This window comes from Bos javanicus, chromosome Y (genome assembly GCF_032452875.1).
Source record: "Bos javanicus breed banteng chromosome Y, ARS-OSU_banteng_1.0, whole genome shotgun sequence".
Lineage (NCBI taxonomy): Eukaryota > Metazoa > Chordata > Mammalia > Artiodactyla > Bovidae > Bos > Bos javanicus.
Genome location: NC_083898.1, coordinates 1,719,461 through 1,735,985, shown reverse-complemented (window position 1 = coordinate 1,735,985; position 16,525 = coordinate 1,719,461).

Below are 16,525 nucleotides of genomic sequence, written 5' to 3'. Positions count from 1 at the left end.
TGTTCCAGCCCCGACAAACACTCCTGAGCCCACATAGGGATCTCTGCACTGAACTCGGCTGGGTCCAGCACTTTCGCAAGCCCTGGCAAATCCTCCTGAGCCCACATCCCGGTCCCTGCACTGAAGCAGGCTGGGTGCTTCCCATGTTCAAGCCCCGACAAACACTCCTGAGCCCACATCTCGGGCCTTGCACCGACCCAGTCTGGGTCCTGCCCTTGTTCAAGCCGCTGAACAAATACCCCTGAGCCGGCTTCTCTGTCCCTGCCATGAACCAGGCCAGGAACTGCACGTGTTGAAGCCACTGACCAACACTTCTGGGCCTGCATCTGATTCTCAGGCTGGTTCCTGGCCTGAGGTAAGCCCCCAGCAAACAGTATTGAGCCCACAGCTGGCTCCCTGCTCCTGAACTCAACTAAGGTGTGTCCTCCCCTTGTTCAACCACCCTCCCCCCTCCCCCCACCCCCCAGGAAACACCACTGTGCCCGCATCTCACTCGCTGCATTGAACCAGGCTGGGTCCTGCACTTGTTCAAACCCCCGACAAATCCTCCTGAGCCCACCTCTCGGTCCCTGCACTGAACCAGGCTGGATCCTCCCTTTGTTCAAGCCCCTGACAAACACACCTGACACCACCTCTCGGTCCTGTCATTGAGCCAGGCTGGGTCCTACCCATGATCAAGCAGCCGATAAACACTCCTTGGAGCACATCTCGGTCCCCGCACTGATCCAGGCTGGATCCTGCCCTTGTTCATCCCGACAGACACTCCCGAGGCCACAGCACAGTCCCTGCCATGACCCAGGCTGGGTCCTGCCTTTGTTCAAGCCCCCGACAAACACTCTTGAGCCCACATCTCGGTCCATGCAACTGAATCGGGTCGGCCCTGCCCATGCCCAAGCTCTTTGTAGAACGCATATATCGTGTGTCAGGACTCTAGGATGGCTGGTTTAGCTTGATCCTCTTGCTGCTCCAGGCCCCACAGGCTTGGGCCACAGGGCAGGCTGGGATGTGTTCTCACATGGAGAACAGAACCACTTTGAAAGGGCCTCCATAGGGTCGATGGCAGCCGTGCATGTCTCCGACACCGGTGAGTCGTGGAACTTAACCGGGAGCTGTCCTTAGCGTCTCCCTGGCCGGCATTCGCACAAGGTTCAGGGGGGTCCCTCATGCCAGCAGAGCGGGCCTCGTTTCTCCCTCTGTGCAAAGTGTGGCCAAGGAGCCTCGGGCTTGTGCAGCATTCACATCGGCCCAGCGAGAGAGGGAGGGTTGCCCGTCCCCTTCTGCGCTTCAGCAGTGACCGCATACTGTTGGCTTTCAAGGTTGAGAAAGCACTCTCCGAACTTGTGAACTAAATCCCTTTGAACTCCCACTGGTGAAACTCACTCAGGACGAGAAGGGCTTGCCTTCACGCCAAGGATAAGCGTCTCTTCTGAGCGCTGGTGTCCACAGAGTTGCAGACGGCAACAGCACTACTTAGAGAGACGGAGACACACAGACACCAGCGCCTGCTACACACACGGAAGGATTGCCCAACACAGTGCTATGCCAGAAGCAAAGATACAGAGACACAGAGCGAGCGCTGTACACTAAGGTCTGGTGTTCCCGAACAGTGGAGATCCACTGTAGCAAACGGTGGGGTTCTTCCCTACTCCCCTAGCATCCGGACAGCAACAGGCTCTCTGTCCCTTGAAGAAAAGTATCCAGCCCGTTGGCACCCCTGCGTATCCCTTGGATACTCAGGGAGAGCTCTCAGTTATTGCCAGTCCCAGGGGACACAGGAGTGTGCAGTTCAGATTGCGGAGCAGGAATCCGTGCTTGGAATTTCCAGAGCCAGGTCAAAACCCTGTCCCTCCCTGGAGCAGAATCTGGCCACGTGGGGGCGCTGGAGCAGCACAGGAACCCGGAAGATGCCCTCCGGTCTGGGGGTGTGTCCATAAGAGTGCCGCCCACTACCCTCTGGGCCATTGGTCTAGATTTGGGCCAGCAGTCGGTGCGTGGCTCACAGCCTTGGCCCCCGCCTGTTAGTGATAAACCTATATGGGAGACAGCAAAACAGAAACAGATGTATAGAACAGTCTTTTGGACTCTGTGCGAGAGGACGATGGTGGGATGATTTGGGATAATGGCATTGAAACATGTATATAATCATATGGGAAATGGATCACCAGTCCAGGTTCGGTGCATGAGATAGAGTGCTCAGGGATGGTGCACTGGGATGATCCAGAGGGATGTGATGGGGAAAGAGGTGGCAGGGGGGTTCAAGATGTGGAACACATGTACACCCATGGTGGATTCATGTCAATATATGGCAAAACCACTACAATATTGTAAACTAGTTAGCCTCCAATTAAAATAAATAAATGTATATTAAAATATAAATAAATTTAAAGATTTAAAATTTTAAAACGCTTAAAAGTTTAAAAACATTTAATAGTACTTATAAAATTAATACTGAAGTGGTTTGCCATTCTCTTTTCCAGTTTGCATTGGTCATAGCAAAGACCCTCTTCCAACAACATAAGAGAAGATGCTACACTTGAAATCACCAGAAGGTCAGTCTTGAAACCAGATTGATTATATTGTTTTCAGCCAAAGATGGAGAAGCTCTATACAGTTGACAAAAACAAGACAGGGAGCTGACAGTGGCTCAGATCATGAACTCCTTATTGCCAAATTCAGACTTAAATAAAGAAAGTAGGAAAACCACTAGACCATTCAGGTATGACCTAAATCAACTCCCTTATGACTATACAATTCACTGGATAGTGACAAAGAGGTTCAAGGGATAAGATCTGATAGAGTGCCCAAAGAACTATGGACAGAGGTTCTTGATACAGAAGGCAGACATCAAGACAATCCCCAAGAAAAAGAAGTGAAAAAAAAAGCCAAATGGCTGTTTGAGGAAGGTTTACAAATAGCTTTGAAAAAAGAAGTGAAAGACAAAGGAGAAAAGAAAAAATATGCCTGTTTGAATGCAGAGTTCCAAAGAATATCAGGGGGAGTTAAGAAAGCCTTTGTCATTCATCAGAGCAAAGAAATAGAGGAAAACAATAGAATGGAGAAAGCCAGAGACCTCTTCAAGAAAATTAGAGATACCAAGGGAATTTTTCATGAAAATATAGGCACAATAAGGGACAGACATGGTATGGACCTAACAGAGGCAGAAGATATTAGGTGGTAAAAATACACAGAAAAACTGTAGGAAAAAAAAAAGTTCTTCACAACACAGATAACCACCATGGTGATTATTACTCACCTAGAGTCAGACCTCTCGGAATGTGAAGTCAAACACACCTTAGGAAGCATCACTATGAACAAAGATAGTAGAAGTGATAGAATTCAAATTGAGCTATTTCAAATCCTAAGAGATGATGTTGTGAAAGTGCTGCCTTTAACATGCCAGCAAATTTGGAAAACTTAGAATTGGCCACAGGACTATAAATGTTCACTTTTCATTCCAATTCCAAAGAAAGGTAATGCCAAGAATGCACTAGCTACCGGACATAGCAGTCATCTCACATGCTAGCAAAGTAATGCTCAACATTCTCCAAGCCAGGCTTCAACAGTATGTGAACCATGAACATCCAGATGTTCAAGCTGGATTTAGAAAAGGTAGAGGAACCAAAGATCAAAATGCCACCATCCATTAGATCATTGAAAAAGCAAGAGAGTTCCAGAAAAATATCTAGTTCTTCTTTATTGACTATGCTAAATCCTTTGACTGTATGGATCACCACAAACTGTGGAAAATTCTTTGAGACAAGAATACCAGACCACCTGACCTATCTCCTGAGAAATCTGTATGTAGGTCAAGAAGTAACAGTTAGAACTGCACATAAAACAACAGACTTGTTTCAGATCAGGAAAGGAGTGCATCAAGTCTGTATATTGCTACCCTGCTTATTTAACTTATGTGCAGAGTACATCATGAGAAATGTTGGACTGGATGAAGCACAAGCTAGAATCAAGATTGGCAGGAGAATCATCAATAACCTCAGATATGGAGATGACACCACCCTTAAGGCAGAAAGAAAAGAAAAACTAAAGAGCCTCTTGAAGAAAGTGAAAGAGGAGAGTGAAAAAATAGCTTAAAACTCAACATTCGGAAAACTAAAATAATGGCATCTGGTCCCATCAGTCCAGTTCATTTCAGTCACTCAGTCATTTCTGACTCTTTGTGACCCCATGAACCTCAGCATGCCAGGCCTCCCTGTCCATCACTAACTCCCGAAGTCCACTCCAACAAGTGTCCATCAAGTCGGTGATGCCATAAAATCATCTCATCCTCTGTCATCCCCTTCTCCTCCTGCCCTTAATCTTTCCCATGATCAGGGTCTTTTCAAATAACTCAGCTCCCCACATCAGGTGGCCCAAGTATTGGCATTTAAGCATCAACATTAGTCCCTCTAATGAACACCCAGGACTGATCTCCTTTAGAATGGACTGTTTGGGTCTCCTTGCAGTCCAAGGGACTATCAAGAGTTTTCTTCAACACTGCAGTTGAAAAGCATCAATTCTTCATCACTCAGCTGTCTTTATAGTCCAACTTTCATATCCATACATGACCACTGTAAAAACCATAGCCTTGACCAGATGGACCTTTCTTGGCAAAGTAATGTCTCTGCTTTTTAATATGCTATCTAAGTTGGTCATAACTTTCCTTCAAAGGAGCAAGCATATTTTAATTTCATGGCTGCAAACACCATCTGCAGTGATTTTGGAGCCCAGAAAAAAAAAGTCAGCACTGTTTCCCCATCTATTTCCCATGAAGTGATGGGACCGAATGTCATGATCTTAGCTTTCTGAATGTTGAGCTTTAAGCCAATTTTTTTCACTCTCCTCTTTTACTTTCAACAAGAGGCTCTTTTACTTCATGGCAAATCACTGGGGAAACAGTGGAAAAAGTGACAGACTTTCTTTTGGGGAGGCTCCAAAATCACTGCAGATGGTGACTGCAGAAATGAAATTAAAAGATACTTGCTCCTTGGGAGAAAAGTTATGACCAACTTAGACAGCAAATTAAAAAGCAGAAACATTACTCTGCCAGCAAAGGCCCATCTACTACAAAACTATGGTTTTTCCAGTAGTCATGTATGGATGTGAGTGTTGGACTATAAAGAAAGTTGAGTACTGAGGAACTGATGCTCTTGGACGTGGTTTTGGAGAAGACTCTTAAGAGTCCCTTAGACACCAACTAGGACCACCCCCCCAGTCCATCCTAAAGAAAATCGGTCCTGAATATCCATTCGAAGGACTAATGCTGACACTGAAACTTCAATACTTTGGTCACCTGAAATGAATAACTGATTCACTGGAAAAGACTATGATGCTGAGAAAGATGGGAGGCAGGAGGAGAAGGGGACAACAGAGGATAAAATGTTTCCATGTCATCACTGACTCAATGGACATTGGTTTTGATGGACTCTGGGAGTTAGTGATGGAGAGCAAGGCCTGGCTTGCTGCAGTGCATGGGGTTGCAAAAAGTTGGAAACAACTGAGTGAGCTGAACTGAATAAAACTACAGCAATGGGGGGAGGCAGGAAGAAAAAAGAAAGAAATCTGGAAGCAAGTGCAGAACAAGTCAAAATAAAAGAATAATAAGTGTTTTTTCTTGAGTATCTTCTGTCTGTGTCCTTTCCCTCACTGAGAGTCATACTTCAACTTACCTCCCTATTATGCCCTATAACGCTGGGTTGGTCTCTAGATCTGCTGCGGGGGCAGATCAGATTCTAGTCTTGTCCTTTTCCTGGGCATTCTTTCCTACAATATCCATAGCTTTCAGCACCAATGCCTTTTCTTTTTTGTGAATTCTCATTGTACATTTCTATATTCTGTAGGCAGAGTGTGCCTAATTGATTGTGTGCATTTAATATGCATTTGTACAGGTGGTGGGAAGGTTTTGGTTCCTATTTGTTAGTCACACTGCCCCTGGGTTTCAATTGCTATTTTATCTGCATCTCTGTGTGTCAGTCATCCACAGGGTTTTGCCCCTGAGTTTGCCATACAGGACCGTGTCTGCTTCCAGTGAAGCCTAGATGTTGGGGTGATGCAATTGCTAGGGTCACAGGGGTCCTGGCAGCACTAAGTACCTAGGGTATCTGGCAGCTAGGACAATAGGAAATATGGTTCTCCAGAAGGATATGGCAACCCATTCTAGGATTCTTCCCTGGAGGATGCCCTGACAGAGAAGCCTGGCAGGCCACAGCGTAACAGGCTGTGTTACAAAGAGTTGAACAAAACCAAAGTGACCCCATATGCACAGATGAAGAACTTTGTCTACCTTCTGGCAGCTCTGTACCAGTGGGATTATTCATGGAGTTGGCATGTTTGCTTAGTTCACAGCCAGGCAATGCTGAATATTCAGGAGTGCTGGTAGCTATAGTCACAGGAGACATGGTGGTATTAGGGCTTTTTCTAATCTAAGGCAACACTGCCCCAGTGAGAATTGAGGATGAAGATGGCATAGCTGCTTGGTCACAGGGAGCCCCGTAGTGCCAAATGTGCAGGGACACAGATTCTCTCAGCCACAGGAGTTATGGTCCTATCAATGTCTTTCTAGCCTCTGGCAGCTGCTGATCAGAAAGCTTCTTTGCTGGTCCTTCTCCACCGGTCCACTCGTTGAGGCAATAAGAGGGCTCCCCTGCCTGGGGTCCTTCTCTGTTGCTCAGCCCATCTGGGCACTTAAAGGGCCTCCCTCAATAGAGTTCTTCTCTGCTGTTCAGCTGCCAGTGGTGGCATATGTGGAGAGAGAGACTATAGTGATGGCTCCACCCCCAAGCATGACTCATCAGTATTACCTGGTCTCCCAGGTTTCCTGGTTTACCTCCACATCATTTCCCACCACAGTCTCCTCCTTCACATTCCTTCAGGCTGTTACCCTCCAGTCAACAGCAGACCTTGCCCTGGGATTACTCTTCAGTTCCCATGTTCCAGCTTCCAGCCACTGTGCTTCCTAGGGAACTTGAGTCTCTGTCTGGGACATGTATGGCTGTGGCAAGGATTGTCTTTGTGGTTCTCACTCCATTCAGACTGTCACTAATCGGCTGCTTCACTCTCCCACACTACAAAAATATTCCCCTCTGTCCCAAACATTGGCCCTGATGTGGGGTATAAGCTCTAATTCAGTTCCCGTACTCCCTGGGTCCAGTCATGTTCACTCTCCTCTTCACCCCCAACTCCTTCTTTCATCCTACTGAGTTTTGTGTGGGTCTATATACTCTTTTCCAGTAGCCAAGGACTTCTGCCCTCTCTCAGATGGTGTTCTGTGATATCTAATGTGTCTGAGGTTGTATTCCTGATGTATCTATGGAGAGAGATATACTCCATGTTCATCTTCTTCCCTCTGATCATTTTTATAAATTTGTTGTTTTAAAATGCTTTTCAGTCTTGTAAACTTGAATTCATAAAACTAGTAATTTTCACAAAGTACAGAAAGAAATATAATGGGGACTCTTGGAAGTATTATAAAAGGCTACTTATTGAGCCATTTACATATCTGACTCAGCTGAAAGGTATGAGATATTTTCCTTTCTTCTCTGGAATAGAGATGGCATATTTCCATCATTTGAGGATGTGAACAAGGCCTTAAATTGCCAAGTAGTTGATAGAATGAGCTCAGATTTCCAATAAAATCATGAAACTGAATTAACTGCTTTCTTATGACTCATATTACACAAAATATAAATGTAATTTTTATAATTGATTTCATATTTTCTATTCTGTCCAGAAGAATCTAACCATAACTAATAATAATCCTCCACTAAACTGAAAACTCAATTAGGGTAAAACCTGCTTTCCTTGCATTTACATGTTTAGTATATAATGCTATCTTTTGTATATTGATCTGCAAATTATTTTAAACTATAATAAATCACTATTTCATTCATTTCTATCTAAGGCCCTATAGGTTGATCTAATTCTTTTAATTAGTAAGCAATATATAGTAGGTTAATAAACCCATATGGTAATTTCAAATGGGCTTCCCTGGTGGCTCAGACAGTAAAAAGTCTTCCAGCATTGCAGGAGACCCAGGTTAAATCCATAAGCTGAAAAACATCCCCTGGAGAAAGAAATAACAACCTACTCCAGTATTCTTGCTTGGAGAATCCTTATGAACAGAGGAGCCTGGTGGGCTGTAGTCCATGGGCTTGCTAAGAGTCAGACATGATTGAGTGACTAACGCTAATTTAACTACTAATGTCAAATAGATCATAATGTTTTACAAGGTGTGGAACTGAGATATTGACTGTAACATTCCAAAAATGAAAGTTAATATTGAAGTAGATAAAACTTTTAATTTTTAGATAAGTAGCTTGGTTAAGTAATTTTATGTATAACATTTTTAGTTTGTTAGTCATGATAGAATGGATGTATCTATGTAACAAGTGCTTATTATGATGTCAGGAATTCTATACTCTATAAGCTTAGTCTCAACCTTGAGAGCTACTCTACTAGAATCCTATTCTTGTGTTCACATCTATGTGAACTAACATGAAAGGTCCACTTTGTCTCTATCAGTTTTGGGGGTTGTTTTTTCACTGCTATGGTGGTAAGTTATAGATACATAGACTATCTCACCTCATTTCTCTTAGTACTGTGTAAGATAATTTTGTTTTTCCTTAAATTCCCTTGAAACATCATCTGTTTTTCTCCTTGTTACTTTTATCTCATTTCCTGTTTCTTACTCATGCTTCTCTTTAGCTTAATGGTATATTTTCCCCACTTTTATCCCTTTTATTGTTTTCTGTATTCTCTCCTTTTCCATCTTCATCAAACAAAATTGTAGGATGAGAAATCTCTTATCATTTAACAAGATATTGTTTTTCATATTATGTTTACCTCTTCCCTTCCCTACCTGACCCTTTTAGTACCCAATTCTCAAAAGCAGTGGTTAACCTCATTGACCCCAACGATTGCCCCATTGTCAGCATCCAACAACATCCCATGGCTAGTGTCCATGGCTGAGACCTGCCAGGGCATTATTCTGAGTCGATGGTGGATCCTCTCCACGGCCAGCTGTCTGAGTAAACTGTGAGTATATTTAAAGCCATGAGAAAATGATCATAGTTATATTTAGTTTGCATATTAGCTTCATTTATAGTTAGCTGTACTTGCTTTGGATTTTGTGCATTAAAAGAACTTTTATCTTTTTTGAAAAAATATTTAAAATGAAACTTGAAGCTCTATTCAGTTTACAGTGATATTAAGTAGAAATTTGTTGAATTGCAAGTAAAAGATCTTATACTGGCAGACATCTTGGCTTAAACTAAAGTTTAATGAAATATTTTTCTTACTTTGGTTTGATTATGTTGTTTATTTTCCTGTTCCCTTAGGAAACAGTTAAACTCTGACATTTCAGGAGTCTTTGACCAAGAAGATGTCCTACATGGCCACAAAATATGTCTACTCCCTAGTTTTGATCCAGAAACTGGAAAAGATCCAGTCAAATCAGATGTAGGGGTAGTACTCCTTCAATATCCTATCAGGAAGAAAGAAATACCACTTCCTCACACTTATAGAATCTTCTGGAAGACCTGTTATAACTGCCAATACAGACACTGCAGGGTGTACCAATATCAGAGTAAGCCACTAATGTTATGTTGTGCTGTACCATAAATATAGTTCAAAATTTGATATTAAAAACAAAGCAAATTCATGAGAAAACAAATGGAAAATTTTAAAAACTCAATAATTAAATACACATTGGTGTACTTTACGGGGGTGGGGGCAGGGGAATGGAGTTTTTAAGGAAGTAAAATCACGGGATACAATTATTCTGCATTCTATTTAGGAAGGATTTGGGAGCAGTTAAAAAATCCAAGCTGTATAAGTGTGTATGAAATTACATGGAAGAAAAGAAATCAGAGTATTTCTGGAATTTTCTGTAATTAAAAATTGAAATAGGTGTGTAAAAATATTAGGAAGCTATTCTATAAAATGTTTAAGAGATATAATAGCCTCTACTCACAATCCTTCCCACATCTGTTCCTTCAGATCATGGTAACTTTGAAAGCAATATCAAGAAATTGTCAGTTAAGCTGCTGGACCTCTCATTCTGCCACCATCAACATATTCACCAGACTAAAAGTAGCAATTTATGCATCTGGAGTCAGCCAGAAGAAGACTGCTGGGTACTTTCTGTATAAAGGCAGTTACCTTTGGGGGGATATATAATGTATTAAAATTCTATGAAATAGATATAAAACTTATTTTATTCAAGATAAGTAAATTCTTCAGATCTGCTATATAATATACTATATACAGACAAACAAATATACAGTATAAATACTTAACAGGGTAGATATCATGTTAAATAATAAAAAAGAAAAGAATAAAAGGTTCTTTATTTCCACTGCAATCAGTTCAGTTCAGCTGCTCAGTCGTGTCCAACCCCAGGCACTGTAGCACGCCAGGCCTCCCTGCCCATCTCCAACCCCCAAAGCTTACTCAAACTCATGTCCATTGAGTTGGTGATGCTACCAAACCATCTCATCCTCTGCTGTTCCCTTCTCCTCCTGCCATCAGTCTTTCCCAGCTCAGGGTCTTTTCTAATGAGTCCGTTCTTTGCATCAGGTGGCCAAAGTATTGGAGTTTCAGCTTCTGCATTAGTCCTTCAGTGTGTATTTGGGACTAATGTCCTTAAGGATTGACTGGTGGGATCACTTTGCAGTCCAAGGGACTCTAAAGAGTCTTCTCCAACACCCAGCTTAAAAGCATCAATTCTTTAGCATTCAGCTTTCTTCATAGTCCAACTCTCACATTCATACATGACTACTAGAAAAATCGTTAACTTTGACTAGACTATTTTGTCAGCAAAGTTATGTCTCCGCTTTTAATATGCTGTCTAGGTTTGTCATAGCTTTCCTTCTAAGGAGCAAGCATCTTTTAATTTCATGGCTGCAGTCACCATATACAGGAATTTGGAGCACCCCCAAATAAAGTCTTCACTGTTTACATAGGGCTTCCCTAACAGCTCAACTGGTAAAGAATATGCCTGCAATGCAGGAAACACTGGTTCAATTCCTGTGTCAGGAAGATCCACTGAAGAAGGGTTAGGCTACCTACTCCAGTATTCTTGAGCTTCATTTGAGGCTCAGCTGGTAAAGAATCCACCTGCAATGCAGGAGACATGGGTTTGGTCCCTGGGTTGGGAAAATTCTCTGGAAAAGAAAATGGCCACCCAGTAATGTCTAAAGTAATTCTCTGCTTTTTAATATGTTGTCTAGGTTGGTCATAGCTTTTCTTCCAAGGAGCAAGCGTCTTTTAATTTCATGGCTGAAGTTACCACATGCAGTGATTTTGGAGCCCCCACCCCCCCCAAAAAAAAGTCTGTCACTTTTTCCATTGTTTCCCCATCTGTTTGCAAAGAAGTAATGGGACTGGATGCCATGACCTTAGCATTCTGAATGTTGAGTTTTAAGGCATCTTTATCACTTTCCTCTTTTACGTTCATCAAGCGGCTCTTTACTTATTCTTTGCTTTCTGCCATAATGGTTATGTCATCTGCATATCTGGAGTTAGCAATACTTCTCCTGGCAATCTTGATTCCAGATTGTGCTTCATCCATCCACTGTAATACATAAATGTAATGTTTATGAGGATTACATAATCATATACATATATGTAAACATGCATTATGATTATGTAAAAGATGAATAGACACTTTTATTCTTAAGATCACAAAGAAAGGTGTAATATTTTCATGGAGAAATTTGAATAATAGACAGCTTATTAGAAATAATCTTTGAAACTATGGGAAGAATGGGAGGTTATGATTCTCAGATTGTAGAAAAATGAACCAAAGGGGAAAATAATGTTGAAATCATGGACCAACAACATAAAGCCTCTGGGTTTTACAATGAGTTCATTTTGCTTGTTGGGATAAGAACAAATACTGGGATAAGGGTAGGTGAGAAGGAAACAGAAATGATAGCTTGAACCAGACTATTATAAGTAGAGGTAATCTGCCTACACATATTCAGCTAAAGGGATAACAAATGATAGTGCAACAAAGAAGTTGAATACATAGCTTGTTTTTTTAGAATTTGGAAGTTTTCTTTAAATTTTCCTCTACTATGTGACTTTTCTCTTAAGAGGAGTTATATTTACCTATGTCATTTTATAGACCTCTTTGAAGTAGGCACCATATACCATTTGTTGTTTTTTTATCATGTTATGTTGGAATTTATATGTTGTACAAACATATATACATTATATATATTTAATGCATTTCTAAATTATAAGCATATAGAATATATAATAATATTTTATAAGTATTTTTATATTATGTATTTATATCTATTATATATGTGTAGTATATATATGTTATATATATGTATATATACATATACATATATATGTATGTGTGTATATATATATGTATATATATGGGTTATCTTTGTTTCCTTATTCAGGTACAACAGGGTAGTCCTGTTTTCTGTCTCTTTGGCAACCACTGGGAACTGGTAGGCCTGGTTAGTGAGTCCTCAATGGTCTGTTATGACCCAATTCTTATCATCAAGACAGCCCCCTACCTACCTTGGATGAGACGACTTATCAAGGCATCCCAGAAGTCACTGGATCCTATTTTTTCTCTACCCTGCAGTTTTTCTTCTAGGGTAGAACATGATAATCAAGATAGGCTTAGACCAAAAAATTCTTCTGCATTTTTGTCTTCCCATGGATTCTCTATACAGTCATGGAGGGGAAATTTTGGCACTTTCCCACTAAACAGACAGCGCTGGAATCCTCCTCCAGTATTTTTTGGTGCAAATAATAGAGACTCTTTTCCTGGAAGTTCACAGTTATACCTTCAAAGCAGTCAGATCTCCTCAGCTAGCAATTCCCTAATGGTACAATCTTGGACCTCTCCTCTTGTTAAATCATGGGATACTTTTCATACAGTTGTGTCCTGGAATACTGCAGTAACTGATATTTCTGATCCTTCACTTCTTTATCAACCTCAAAACACTCCAACACCAGATATATCTACACCTTGGAACCTTCATCAGAGAGATGCAATGAAATATAAATATAGAAATATGACAGATTCATTAAGACACTGGGTTGAATCTTTAGGTGGTATAATTGGGTTTTATACTCCACCATTAGATAATGTTGATGGATCACATATTCTGTTTTCAAGTGATGTAGATGTATCCCAAGTTCATTCTAAGATAAATACTGTTCAATCTCAAGTTCAATATGGTAAGAATCCTTTCCAAGGTCAATTTCTAGGTAGACCCTGGCTGCATATTACATCTGGTGTTGGACCTTGGACATATAACATGCAGGATAAAACAGGAATAATGATGCAGATTCAACCTGCTGAGAAGAGTTTTAGAACTCAAATACATCATGTTGCTGATAGAGTTAATACTGTTGTTCAACGAGTAACTTATAACATGAATCCGTGGGTCCGTTTAATTGTTAATAAGATTGGATTCTGGACTCATTCCATACTAAATGAAGAGAGATCCCAATATCCTACAGTAGTTCCTACCTCAGAACCCTGGTTTCAGCCTGTCCTAAATATAGTTAAATCCCAAAGACCTATAGAAAAGACAGATGAATACAGGATTCTCCCTGAATCTAAGCCAACTCAATTTTGGACTTTGTTAACTCGTAATATGCTCCTTAACTGGGCTTCATCTGCAAGCAACACTAACAGACCTGAGGCTCAGTATAAGGTCAGTACAATCACATCCTTAAGTCAAATGGATAGAATGAATCCATTGAGTAAGCATGGTGCTTTTACAGTCAAAACCCAGATGCAGACTGAAGAAACAACATGGTTTTTGATTCATACAGTTACTAGTATAATTGATCCTTTAACTTACCCTAAAGTTGACACAATTGCACCATGGACTCAGCCTGAGGCTGATGTCCAAACTTGGACCCAGTCAGAAACCCAAATTGGAAGACCTTTGACTCTGCTGAAAGCTGATACCACTAAACCATGGTTACAGACTAAGGGAAGAATACCCTGGATTCAGCCTAAATTCCAAATTCTCCGACCCAGAATTCAGACTGAAGAAGGTAAATATAAACCTTGGATCCAGTCAGAAGCAGATGCTGTCAGATCCTGGACCCACTCAGAAATTGAAACACTCAGACCCTGGGACCAACCTGAAACTGGTACTGCCAGATCTTTGTTCTTGACAAAATCTGACCAAATAATGCTGAGCACTCATGCAGCATTTAAACCGCCCCAGATATGGGCTCAGCCTGAAGCTGACACAATCAGACCATGGATTCAGTATGAAGCTGGCAGCATCCAACAATGGACAAAGCCAGAGGAATCTCCTTTCAGAATCACAACAGAGTCTAAAGTTAATACAATTGCACCATGGACAAGGCCTAAAGGTGATGCTATCAGATTTTGGTCACAAACACAAACTGATATAATCAGACACTGGACCCAAATTGAAACGCAAACAATCATTTCTTGGTTTGAAGCTGAAGCTATTACAGTCAGACCTCCATTGAATACTCAAAATAATACATTTAAACCTTGGATTGAGACAGAAATAGAAACAGCCCATTCCTGGGCCCAATCTGAAGGTTATATAGACAGATCATGGACTCAAACTGAAGCTGAAAATATCAAACCCTTGTTCTGGACTCAAATGGAAATGGTGACATTGTGGACAGAGCCAGTAATCAAAACATCACACCAATGGGTACAGTCCAAAAAGGAAATAGTCAAGCCCTGGAACCAGTTTTATGAGGTAAAAGCCTGGACACAACATGATACCAAAACACTTGAGCCCTGGAATGAAATTGAAAGTGATAAAGATAGATTTTGGACTCAGTCAGAAGCTGACACAATAATACCCTGGATTCAGTCATATATTGCTATCAACAACCCTGGAGCAGAAAATGAAGCTGGTACCTCAATGCTTTGGACTGAGGCTGAATATCCAGAAGTAAATCTCTGGATACAGTCTGAAACTGACACAGTCTCATTGTCAACCCAGAGTAAAATTCCAGCAGTAAATCACTGGACAGAAATAGCTGATACCATCATACCACAGGCAAAGGCTAAATTTCCAGGAGTAAAACCCTTGACACATCTGATATCTAATATAGTAACACCATGGACTCAGGCTGAATCTATAGTAGTAAACCTCTGGACTCAGCCTATAACTGATACAGTCACACAGTGGACTCCAGGTGATTTTTCAGATACAAATCCCTATACAAAAACTACAAATGACAGAATCAAGTCATGGACCCAGGCTGAATCTCTAGTAGCAAATCCCTGGATGCAATTTGACACTAATACAGTTATATCATGGACACAGACTGACTCCTTCATAGTAAATTCTTGGATACAGTCTATACCTCATACAATTACACATTGGACTTACAGTGAACCTTTAGATATAGCTCCCTGGACAAAAGTTGTCACTGATGCAACACCTTGGTCTCAGGCTGAGTCATCAGCAGTAAACCCCTGGACAGAACGTGTAGCTGGGACAGTCACACAATGGACCCAAGGTGAATCTCCAGTAGTAAATTTATGGACTCAGCCTGTGATTAATGTAGTCACACTGTATACTCAGGCTGATTCCCCATTATTACATTTCTGGACAAAGTCTAAAATAGATATAGTCACAACATGGACCCAAACAGAATCTTTAGCCATAAATTCCTGGAGACAGTCTGATACTGACAGTATCTCAACATGGACCAATAAAATAAATCCAGAAATAAACAATTGGGTACATTATGAAACTGATACAGTCACAGTATGGACCTGTTCAGAAAGTCCAGGAATAAATACTTGGACACAAGCTATAGCTGATGCAGCTCCACCATGGACTCAGGCTGATTTTTTAGCTGTAAATTCCTGGACAGAGGTTAAAAGTGATACAATGACACCATGGACTCAGGTTGAATCTTTAGTGAATCCTTGGACAAACAGTGCAGCTTCCACAGTCATACCATGGACCCAGGCTGAATCTCTAGCAACAAATCCATGGATACGATTTGCAGCTGATGTAGATACACTATGGACCCAGACTGATTCTCTAGCAGTAAATTCCTGGACAGATCCTACATCTGATCATGTTATACAATGGATTCAAACTGAACTTCCAACAGAATATCAATGGATTCAGAATATGTCTGATATAGTAACATCAATTACCCAGGCTGAATTTCCTACAGTAGAAACATGGGCAGACCCTTTGGCTGATATAGTAACAATGTGGGATCAGACAGAATCTCCAATAATAAATCCATGGACAGAAGCTGTAGTTTCTACAATAACACCATGGACTCAGGTTAAATATCCAACTCTAAATACTTGGATAAATTCTATAGCTTCCACAGTCACACAGATGACTCAGGCTAAATACCCAGTAGTAAAGCCTGAGAGACAGTCCATATCTGGTACAGACACATTATTGAGCCAAACAGAATCACCTATAGAAAATCCCTGGACACAATATGAAACTCATGTAATCACACAGTGGACTCAGACTGAACCTGAAAAAATAAATCCTTGGATACAATCTGTAAC